Consider the following 11,808-nt stretch of genomic DNA (forward strand, 5'->3'; position numbering starts at 1 on the left):
TACTCTGAGCCATAAGAGACTTGTATGCACTGTCTCTGTACTCTGTCCCATGCCTAACTGACAGGACAGTGTCTGCCTTGCAGCATTACTTTGAGCTACAGTGGGGTGCGAAAGTTTGGGCAGCCTTGTTAATTTTCCTGATTTACCTTTATAAATCATTGATTGTTTGGATAAAAAAAATTCCGTGAAATATATCATATCTTGCTGCTGATGGAGTCACTGTGCATCGTTCAACTATTCGGCGCACTTTACACAAGGAGATGCTGTATGGGAGAGTGATGCAGAGGAAGCCTTTTCTCTGCCCACATCACAAACAGAGCCGCTTGAGGTATGCTAAAGCACATTTGGACAAGCCAGCTTCATTTTGGAATAAGGTGCTGTGGACTGATGAAACTAAAATTTTTTTATTAGTTATTTGGGCATAATAAGGGTCGTTATGCATGGAGGAAAAAGAACACAGCACTCCAAGAAAAACACCTGCTACCTACAGTAAAATTTGGTGGTGGTTCCATCATGCTGTGGGGCTGTGTGGCCAGTACAGGGACTGGGAATCTTGTTAAAGTTGAGGGACGCATGGATTCCAATCAATATCAGCAGATTCTGGAGATCAATGTCCAGGAATCAGTGACAAAGCTGAAGCTGCGCCGGGGCTGGATCTTCCAACAAGACAACGACCCTAAACACTGCTCAAAATCTACTAAGGTATTCATGCAGAGGAACAAGTACAACGTTCTGGAATGGCCATCTCAGTCCCCAGACCTGAATATTATTGAAAATCTGTGGTGTCACTTAAAGAGAGCTGTCCATGCTCGGAAACCATCAAACCTGAATGAACTAGAGATGTTTTGTAAAGAAGAATGGTCTAAAATACCTTCAGCCACAATCCAGACTCTCATTAGAAGCTATAGGGAGCGTTTAGAGGCTGTTATTTCTGCGAAAGGAGGATCTACTAAATATTGAGTTAAGGTTTTTTTTTGGTGCCCAATTTATGCACCTGGCTAATTTTGTTTAGACAATTATTGCACACTTTCTGTAATTCATATAAACTTCATTTCACTTCTCAAGTATCACTGTGTTTGTCCCCTATATGATATATTTAACAGATTTTTTTTATCCAAACAATCAATGATTTATAAAGGTAAATCAGGAAAATTAACAAGGCTGCCCAAACTTTTGCACCCCACTGTATTTGGAGCTTAGACAGATCTTTTTTTTTTTTGGCTGCTCTTGACCAGACTGCTGAGCTGTAATGAAGGTGAGATGAAACTAGTGCCTGTGTCACTAGCACTCTAGAGGCAGGGGTAAGAAAAAAGTAACATCTTCTGATGCATGATATACTTCTACCTATTTTCTTAACAATGTTTTTAATACAGTTCTCCAAAGATAGCCGCCCAATTGAGTGACATTCTCACATATCCAATCAAGAAATAGTCGTAGCTCAGATTGAAGTGTGTTCATTAACTCAATGATGTTATTTGATGTTAAATATACAGTTGTATCATCTGCAAATAGATTAGCACTGCACTTATCTAAAACATAAGGCATGTCACTGGTAAATATTGAAAAGAGTAGCAGCCCAAGGCAGCCCTTGGGGCACACCTCACTGTAAGCATTTAGGGAAGGAAAATCTACTATTAAAAACACATTTTGGATTGGATAATTGGATATTGGATAAGTAGCTACTCATCCAATTAATTGCTGTTGAACTAAATCCATATGCAGTTAGTTCGTTAATAATAACTTATGGTGTACCACATTAAATGACACACTAAAGTCAAGTAATACAGTTCCAACCATCATTTTCTTGTCAATATAGGATAACCATTTGTCACTCATCTCTTTCAGTGCTGTGCACATAGAGTGGTCTAGAGTGTAGGTATGCTGGAAATCAAAGTTCAATTCATTAAGTGAAAAACAGAGTAGTGTACTAGACCTTTAATGCAAAGTATTTGGTGGGCATTAGCCACACTTACAAGAGACTTTGTAGACTAGCTAACATAATACACATCAAGATGTTACACCCTTGGGGAGCAAGAATGATGTTTGGTCTTTGTTTATGTTAAAATAGTATTTATCTTTATCTAATATTAAAAAAGAAAGGAGATAGACACAAGAAACAGAGGGTGGCATGAGGTGAGAATATAGCTATAAGTGAAGTGAATGAGGAATTGGGGAAGTAGATGTAGTGAAACACATTGTAAGTCTTTTCCATTTATTGTGCTCTTTATCCTCACTTCACGTCTATTATGCAGTCTTCGCATATGTGGAAAGCTCTGTAATTTTTTATAAATGTGGCATATAAACAAAAAATCATGACAGTAAAGATTAATGAGCTTTCCAAACACACTCTAAACTAACGTTTTCACACTTGGCTGTCCACATGCAGCAAACTAGTATACAGATGGAACATTTCCTATACACCATTTGCAGTTTCATTTTTTAAATAAAAAAGTTTTCTTTGTGTTTACTCTATATCAACATTCGAGAAAATAGTTAAAACAAAAATAGAACAAATATATTCAAAAAACAAAAGAAATTAAAAGAAATTGAGCAAGTCTATGTTTACACTCGTCTCAATTACGATAAAGACGATTTGCCTTTAAGAGGTATTAGTCAGTAATTCCCACCAAAACAATCACTTTCTCTCTTGCCCATTCATGGACTGTGAAATCAATAGTGAGAATTTTTAACAGCTAGGAAGCTAGCTGATTTCTGCTTCTGTACATCTACAATATTGGCAGAATAAAGGCCAAAGCACACCCAGACAACACCTGGTCTAAATTTTGCCCAGTATTAACAAGCAAGAAGGCAATCGTATTGCCTAACTGTGTACCTGGGGTTTAATTTAATAATAGTATTGTTTTGTATAATTTGGGTGAACATTGCTGTGGGGCATTGGGCCGTGGTCATTTAAAAGTTTTAATTAAAATTTGTTTCTATATAATTTATTCATGATATGTTTGGTTTCAAAACAATAGTGCAAATCCTACTATCATGTTGAATTACCTTGCAAATGTAAAAGATAGCTTCCGGAAATTATGTTTATACATTTGGAGAGATTATGATATATTAATATAGGTTCAGTAAAGAAATGTCCACCCCCCCTTAATTAAATACCTTAAACCTGGGTTAGCTGACTTTGGCATCCTTCTGACTTGATTCTTACTATCTGCTCCAAACAGTCAAATATTTGTTACCATTAGAGATGGCATGATATCACTTTTTCTGTTTGGATATACAGATACTGATACTGAAACCCTGAATATCTGATACCGATCCGATATTTTTCTTTTAAAAATTATTATTGGGGTGGTGGGGTGCAATTGTTTGGTGAAGTGGGGTTGCTTGGGGGAAGTTTTTTTTGTTCTCTTATGTATTGTACACGGTATATTTTATACAGATAAATGCATAGATAAATAAATATGACAAACATTACAAATAATGAAGACTAACTTAGCTTACTAGAGACTACAGTATTTAAACTTTCTTGTCTTCTGTTGTCATACATATATCTCTCTTAGTGGGATGTTGATATTTATTACTGTACTCAAGCTCAATGCTTATCTCTACTGCACTGGATCCTCTAGCTCCACTAGCTCTAGTGATTAATTAATGTCATGTAGTTAGCAGGGTACAAGAATGCTTTACTTGCTCTGTCTGGTTATTCTCGCCTCATCAGCTCTGTTTCTGTCAGGTTAAGGCTGCTCTGCTCCCTCTCCCTTTTATCACCAACATTGTTCACTTTACAGCCAAACATTTTTGTTTTCTAAGACCCCTGTAGATGTTTTGTGCATGCTTATTTTGTATATTCAGTTCACCCCGTTTAATAAATAAAATGTGAACAATTCTTAAAATTTGATCCCTGGTGATGCTGCAGCCATGCGTAGCCTGGAGTCCAAGAGAGCATAATTACCTCGCTCTCCCTGTGTAGGCAGGATGGCCCCCCAACCCCATCACCCAACGCGATGCTAGTCAGCGCAGGCTTCTGTTAGCTGACGTAGCAGATCTGGCGGTTGGCGCTTTCCTCCGAGCGCGTTTGGCTGTCCAGTGACGTTGCGTGAGCGGCGGTTCGAAAAGATGCGGTGGCGCTTCACAGGTCTCGGAGGAAGCCTGTGTTAGCCTTCGCCCTCCTAGCGTTGATGGCATCGTGTGATTGGGGGAGTAGCGGGTGGAATTGGAGACGACTAAATTGGGGAGAAAAATGGGGAAAAAAAAAATGTGATTCTCACTATTGAGCATATACAGTATGAGTAGGTAAGTGCTAAATTAGAGGCTATTTTGTTTCTTGCCGTAGCGCTCCAACTACAATCTAGAGTAATTATACAACAACTACCTTTCTTGTCTTTGTAGTACACAGAGCATAAACACACATAATCTTCCTAACCATGTAAAATTTATTGGCGTGATCTAGGTTAAACCACAGCAGAATGGTAAATGGTAAGTAGTGATTATATTTGACTCTGAAATAACGATGACTGAGCATGGAAGAGGAAAAAAAAAAAAACATAGCAACAAGGCAAAATGGAAACATATTGTACTAATACAATCTACAACCAGTGAAACTAATGCTCTTTACTGAACAATGCAATAGTGTAAAACTGCCACCCAGTGCTACTGACATGGCCTCAAAGCAGGCAGGACACTTCTAACCATACACATTCCAACACTGGTAGAAAACCCCACTTAACTTCCCCACAGCCCAGCACAACACACAACACAAACACATCCAAGACTATGAACAGCCACTTATTTACAGACTAAAGTCTCTTGCTTACTGGGCTTACAAGAGTCTGTGCATGTGGCCGCTCTGCAATCTGCAAAAACATCAGAAGCTACCAAATCCAAAAGGGCAACAGCACACAGTTCAGTAACAATTCAAACACAGAATTTGGAGAATGACAAGCCAGCGTGCAGAGAACTACAGCTCCCATCTGACATCAGTCCCATAGTAATGGCATCAAATGTAGCAAAGAGACTTGGGAAAACCTTGAAGATATGGACAGGAGAATTTGATTGAACTGGATTGAATTGGTGAACATAGTCAATAAGAAATGTTTAGGCATAAAATATTTCTGAAATATTTCTGCTTCATGCTGTTTAGTGGAGAGCGGAGGTTTTTATGTCGCCTCCAACTAGAAAAGTAGTGGGGATTACCACAGTGGTGGGATAAATTCCTGCTCGCCACCGTGGCTCAGGCGGCAATGAATGCAGTTTTAAGAGTAACCAAGCACTAACATGCATTTTATCCGCATGAAGAATACCAGATCACATCCAGTATAAACAGCAAGAAGCATAGGGCTTCAATTCCCAGGTCAGAATTAATTCTGCAGAAATGATTCCTTGCTCAGGTTGTGCACATTATTTTTAAATAATCAATATTTTTAATAATCAATAGTAAACAAAAGTACATTATTCTGAAATCTGTAGTCAAACAGAATTGAATTGGTAGTTGGTTGAACAAAGCATTTGTCCATAGATTAGTACATATTAATGGTGTTAGTAAAATGCTGTATTTACTCTATATTTATCTTTTTGTTGTGTGAAGCAAATAACTACAGGATGAAAAGAACTGTTAACATTTACTATAACAGACTCTAGTAAACAGAAATGCAATCATTATCTATTTGTTTTAATGACTGTAAATAATTATATAATGTTATTAAGACATGATTCCATTTCAATTATTAATCATTTCCTTAGTGACATATAAACATAAAATTTAACTTAATTATTGACATAATAATAATAATAATAGCCTAATTATTAATTATAGTTTTTTGATAATTATTTAGTTATTTGATGCTCATAATCAATAGCTAATAAAATTGAATAAAATGTTGTACAAATCTTATTTGCAGCTACAGGAAAGGTTTGAAGGGGCGAATGCTGCTAAAGAGGAATCCACAATTTATTAAATTCAAGGGTTCACTTTTTCTAACCTGCACTGTGGATGTTTACTCAATGTGCTCAATAAAATACATGAAATGTTATTTGTTTAGTTAGATTGTGTTTGTCTATAATTAGTAATCAATGCAGAAATCAAGGTAAATTTCAATCACTTTTACTCGTAACTGTAGGTAGTTATCATTTAGAATGGTAATTAATCTGCACCACTCTCTATTGTTTTTCAGGAAGGAGAATCAAGACTCAGATTAATAGATGACCTCTTGATGAGGCTTGGCCTTGAGAACAACTTTCAAAACAAACTTACAAAAGAAAGCTTTTTTGAAGTAACTCCATCCTCATTACAGAATGAGGAGCCAAAAAGCGAGAAGGATCTGGTTCTCGCTTTTATGCAACGACTTTTAACTGTAGATTACAGAGCAAGACACCTCTCTGTCAAATCTGAACCACCAACACCAAAGTCTCAGCATACAGCTACAAAAGGTGCCTTTGGGGCTCTTCTTAAAAAAAATGCTGCCAGTAGAGACAGAAAACCGGCCCATATTCACCCAATGGATATTCAGATGGCAGTGTTCCTCTGTGCAGATGATTCTCTTCGACAGATGATGGTAACCAAGCTGTCACAGTGTCAGTATGCAGTTCCATTTCTTGTGCCCAATCCTTTCACCAATAAGACTGAATTTCCAATGTGGACAATGCGCCAAATCAGTAAGAGCTGGAAGACCACTGATATTTCAGACAAAGTCATCAGCAAAACTCTGCCTGGGTGGAAAGCTACAACTCCAATGGTGGCATTCTTCAGGATTGGCTCCATTATCTCATCTAAGTCTCAACTGATGAACAGGCTGATCAATGAGAAGCACAACACATTCTTCCATAGGAACTGTCAAGGCAGCAGCAGAGATCGTTTACTCATGGATGGAGTGGTGGAGATCGCCTGGTACTGCCCATCTGGGAAAAGCACTGATCATTTCACTGACTGTGTGGTGTTCTGTAATCTACATGGTGATTCCAGCAGAAACGCAGCTCAAAGAAAGATTGTCACTGAAATGGCAACTGTAAATGTTGTGCTATTATCTAATCTTGATGAAAATGACAACAATATTACAATTGTACAGGATCTTTGTGAGAACTCAACTCCTCTCATTGTTGTTCTTACTGATGAAGAGGATGAAACTGAAGATGTTATGTGTGAGATAGGAGACAGAAAATACAGAGTGGCACTGAGGAACAGAAATCATTCTGATGTTTCTATTGCACTCAGACGTGTCATAAAGGACTGCCTCTTCCAAAAGCCTGAAACTTTTAGGCTTGACAATATTGCAACATACAAAAACATTGAGTTGGATGAGCACACGAGAGACTGTCAGAGAGGAAAAGAAGTTGCACAATTAATAATGAGGTTCCTGGAGAGTAAAAATCCATCCACAGTCAAAGAAAGATATCTCCCCTGCCAAGGAAAACTGTGGCATGACTGGTGTCAAAAAAACAAAGAGCTACGACGGCTTCACAGTGACAATATAGAAACTGAGCAAAACAAATAGCAACAAGAAATGAGGGAAATAAGAGAAAAACAGCAGAAACATGGCTTCAGTGAACTCATGGAGTTATTTGTTCAAAATTTAAACTCTCTCCCAAACAGTGATAAAATGTGTTTTCTCAAGTGGATTGCAATTCTGCTGGATGACTTCACTTCTGGCACTCTATCTGCCATTCATCAAGAATACGACCAAAAATGGAAAGATGTGTTGGCTTTGAAAAAAAAGCATGAAAAGGGATCCTCAAAGAATTTGCCTTTGAACCAACTATATATTGAACAATCCAACTTAGAAAAGGTCTCAGGCAAGCTTAATGCTGCCACCTTTGGTTTAGAGCATTTGCTGAGAGAGATGGGACAGATTTATGAAGCCACAGTCTGTGGAAATGAAAAGAACAAGGTTAAAAAACCCTCTTACTTGCCTAGACTTGTTGCCGAAATCATGATATCTGGGCACCCAGTGGAGCTGATGGATGGTGATGCAGCTCATGTTCCTCTGATCTGGGTTTCAGCAGTTCTAGATGAGCTTGTCAAGAAACTGGGAGACCAGAGAGTCTTTGTGTTGTCAGTTTTGGGAATTCAGAGCTCTGGGAAATCCACTATGCTCAATGCCATGTTTGGACTCCAGTTTGCAGTCAGTGCTGGAAGATGCACGAGAGGAGCCTTTATGCAGCTGGTCAAAGTGTCTGAGGAGATGAAGGAAAAACTGAAATTTGACTATATTCTTGTTGTTGATACTGAAGGTCTTCGAGCTTTAGAGCTGGCTGGAAAAGACACCATACATCATGATAATGAACTGGCAACATTTGTAGTAGGTCTTGGAAATATGACGCTGATCAACATATTTGGAGAGAACCCTACTGAGATGCAGGACATCCTTCAGATTGTTGTTCAGGCCTTCATGAGGATGAAGAAAGTCAGGCTGAATCCCAGCTGCATGTTTGTACATCAAAATGTTATTGATATTGCAGCTACAGAGAAAATCATGGAGGGAAGGAGACGTTTACAAGATAAACTGGATGAGATGACCAAGTTAGCTGCTAAAGATGAAGTCTGTGATGCAGAATGTTTCAGTGATGTCATTGCATTTGATGTAGAGAATGATGTGAAGTACTTTACACAGCTCTTGGAAGGCAACCCACCCATGGCTCCACCAAACCCATGCTATAGTGAAAATGTTCAGGACCTTAAAAGACACATTCTTTCTTATGCATCACAGACAAATGGCATGAAATTATCACATTTCCGAATGCGAGTGAACGACCTGTGGAACGCACTGCTGAATGAAAATTTTGTTTTAGTTTCAAGAATGCACACGAGATATCAGTGTACAGGAAGCTGGAGGAGGAGTATGAGAAATGGACCTGGAGTCTCAGGAGTGCCATGCTGAGCATTAAAGACAAAATGCTTAACAGAGTAGAATGTGGAAAAGTGGAAACAACTGACAGACAAGAGCTTATAAATGAAATGGCAGAAACCTTTAAAGAGGTCCAAAAAGCATTTCAAGGCTATTTTGAAGAAAATAGTGAAAAGGAAACACTGATTCAGTGGAAAAACAGATTTGAGAAGCAAATTCAAAACCTCCATGATGATCTTGTAGATGAGACAAAAAGAAAACTGAATGACAACATTCAACAGAAAAACATTCGAAAAAAGCTAGACCAGCAACTGGTGATCTATGAGAAGACACTATTTGAAAAGAGCAAAGAGCTTGCATTAAACTTAAAGAAAATAGCAATAAAAACAGAGATCCAACAGCAAAATTTGATTCAGTGTGGGGAAAGTGGGTCTCTCAGTTGGCTGAACATGCTCCAAAAATCAAAGACGCTAACATATCAAAGGATGTGACTGATGTTCTGGGAGAGTTCTATGAATATGGCCTTGTTCTTCGTCAAAAGGCATCTTATGAATACCGAAAGATTTACAATGCTGGCAGTTACCAAGATTATGTCTCTATGAAAAAGAGCAGATTCAGTCTTTGGGAGAAGTCTCTTAAACCACAGGATCAACGATCAATACGAGAGCTGATTTCTAAGGTCATTGAACAAACATCAAAAAAAGTGAATTCATTTCCAGTCTCAGTGCTGGGATATAGCGCAACCTACATCCAAGACATTGCACGTGACATCAGAAAACTTGTGCAAAATTTTAATTTAAAAGATTCCTTTGAGTTTAAGAAAGAGTTCTTAGTAGATCTCTCTCTTTATGTTTGTGAGCAGGCAGAAGTTTGCTTTGCAGAACTGCACAGGAAATTCAAGGAGGCAAATGATCCACTTATTTACTTTGAAAAGAAAAAAGCAGGCTACTTTAAAATCTTTCAGAAATACTGCCAGGGAGCAACATCAGCAGCTGTGCTAGCAGACCAAATCTGCAGTAAACTGAAAGAAGCAATCCTGCAGAGTGTGTACAACATGATCGCTAAATTCATTTGTGGACAAATGAGAGGGAAGCCACCATTTAATGGGAACAGAGGGGATCTGGAAAAGTACATCCTGAAGTCACTGGCAGAACAGGAGGGAGATAAAGATGAGAAGTTTGAAAACTTCTCAACATACATGAACCATCCAAAGCTCCACTTTGAAAGTTTCATTAGAGACAAAGTTAGAAAGTACATGGCAGCAGAAAACCATCAAGCAGTTTCTGCAATCAAAGATCACATTGAACACCAACATAAACGTGTCAATAGTGTGGCAGAAAGAGCCAAAAATACAGTTAAAGCCATCAAAGCAGATGTAGAAATGTGGGTGTGTTTTTTTTCCGACACACTTGTAGACAAGTTAGGAGATACTAGAGTTTATTTGAATGATGATATTGCTAAGGATGTCACTAACCCTGATGTTCTTGTGGATTTTTTGAAGCAAGAGCTCTCTACTGTCATTGAAGAGCTAAAAAGAAGCATCAATAAGCTTTCAGACTTGGAAATGCAGATGTTCAGAGAAAGACCTGATGAGATTCTGATCAAGCACTTTTGCAGATGCTGCTGGGTGCAGTGCCCTTTTTGTGGAACTGTCTGTACCAACAGTCAAGAAGACCACACTGGAGATCACAATGCTGATTTCCATCGCTCATCTGGAATGACTGGAATGTTCATTAAGAATACAACACAATTTTGTGTAACTTTTTGCACAACAAAAGTAGCAAGTGACTTGGGTTTTTATCCTGGAGATTCAGAGGAGTACTTCCCTTACAAACAGTACAGGACAGCAGGAGAAGAATACGCTAAATGGCTGATCTCTTCTGACTTTTCTGACCTGGCATATTGGAAATGGTTTGTTTGTGAATTCAAGGACAACCTTGAAAATCACCACAAGAAAACCTTCAGTGGAAGGGGGGAGATTCCTCCTGAATGGCAAAACTTCAGTCAGTCTGATGCAGTTGCAAGTTTAGGAATAAATTAATAGATTGGACAATTCTGTAACTTACAAAAAGTGTGTTCCTACACAAATGATGATACACCAGAAATTTGCTGCCTTACCATACTGAGGAGGAAATCACATAAGAACTAAAAAGTATTCAACAACAGGTCAAAAAAATATATATATTTGATTATTTTTGTTACACTGAAACATCATTTATTCATGCATATCTTCTCTGTCCAAAAAACCAAAAAATCTACATCCATGTTTGTCAGTATTTATTTTTCTACATCACGTGAGTGCAGCAGCTGAATTGTGTAAAACAAAAAAGCACTCAAAAATCACTTGTAACAAAACGTCTTTACATTAACTTACACTGAAAGTTAAGAAAATTTTTGCCTTTTTCTGTAAAGTTACCATTTTGAGATGGCTTTTCTTGATGATATTGTAACTACATAATCTGTATCACTCTGAATTTATTTCTTGATGATATTATAACTTCATTATCTGTATAACTCTGAATGATGCATGTGAGACATTAAACTAAGGACTAGAGTACACAAACTGTCGTAAATCATTTTTGTAACTGTTGAATGCATGCTATAATCAGAATACAAATGTTGGCACTTTACAGATTGGTAGTAAGTGGGTAATAATAATAACAAGTTATAGCAGTGACAAATTGTTAATAAAATCTTAAAATAATGGTAATTTTATACTAAAAATTACATGCTTATTTTCTAGTTGTTAAGAAATTGTTGCGGTAACAAGTTATTAATATGATAAAGTAACGGTATAAAGTTATACTAATCTAAAATGCTAATTTACTGATTGTTAAAATAGAAGAATATAATTTAATTAATAGGCATTATAGTTAAAGTGAATAATACTGAACAAATACTGAACAAATTGTTAGATTTTCTGCTCAATCAAAATATCACCCCAATTATTTTAAATCATTATATAGTTTTATAATATTAGAGCTACTACCCCAAAACAATGCAGTAATTC

General features: G+C 37.5%; 1 pseudogene; it reads left to right on the forward strand.

Annotated features, from left to right (window-relative positions):
- The first annotated feature begins 513 nt into the window (after positions 1-513).
- Positions 514-10,839, forward strand: LOC118804485 (annotated as a pseudogene).
- The last annotated feature ends 969 nt before the right edge of the window (positions 10,840-11,808 follow it).

The sequence above is a fragment of the Colossoma macropomum genome, unplaced genomic scaffold (genome assembly GCF_904425465.1).
Source record: "Colossoma macropomum unplaced genomic scaffold, Colossoma_macropomum, whole genome shotgun sequence".
NCBI lineage: Eukaryota > Metazoa > Chordata > Actinopteri > Characiformes > Serrasalmidae > Colossoma > Colossoma macropomum.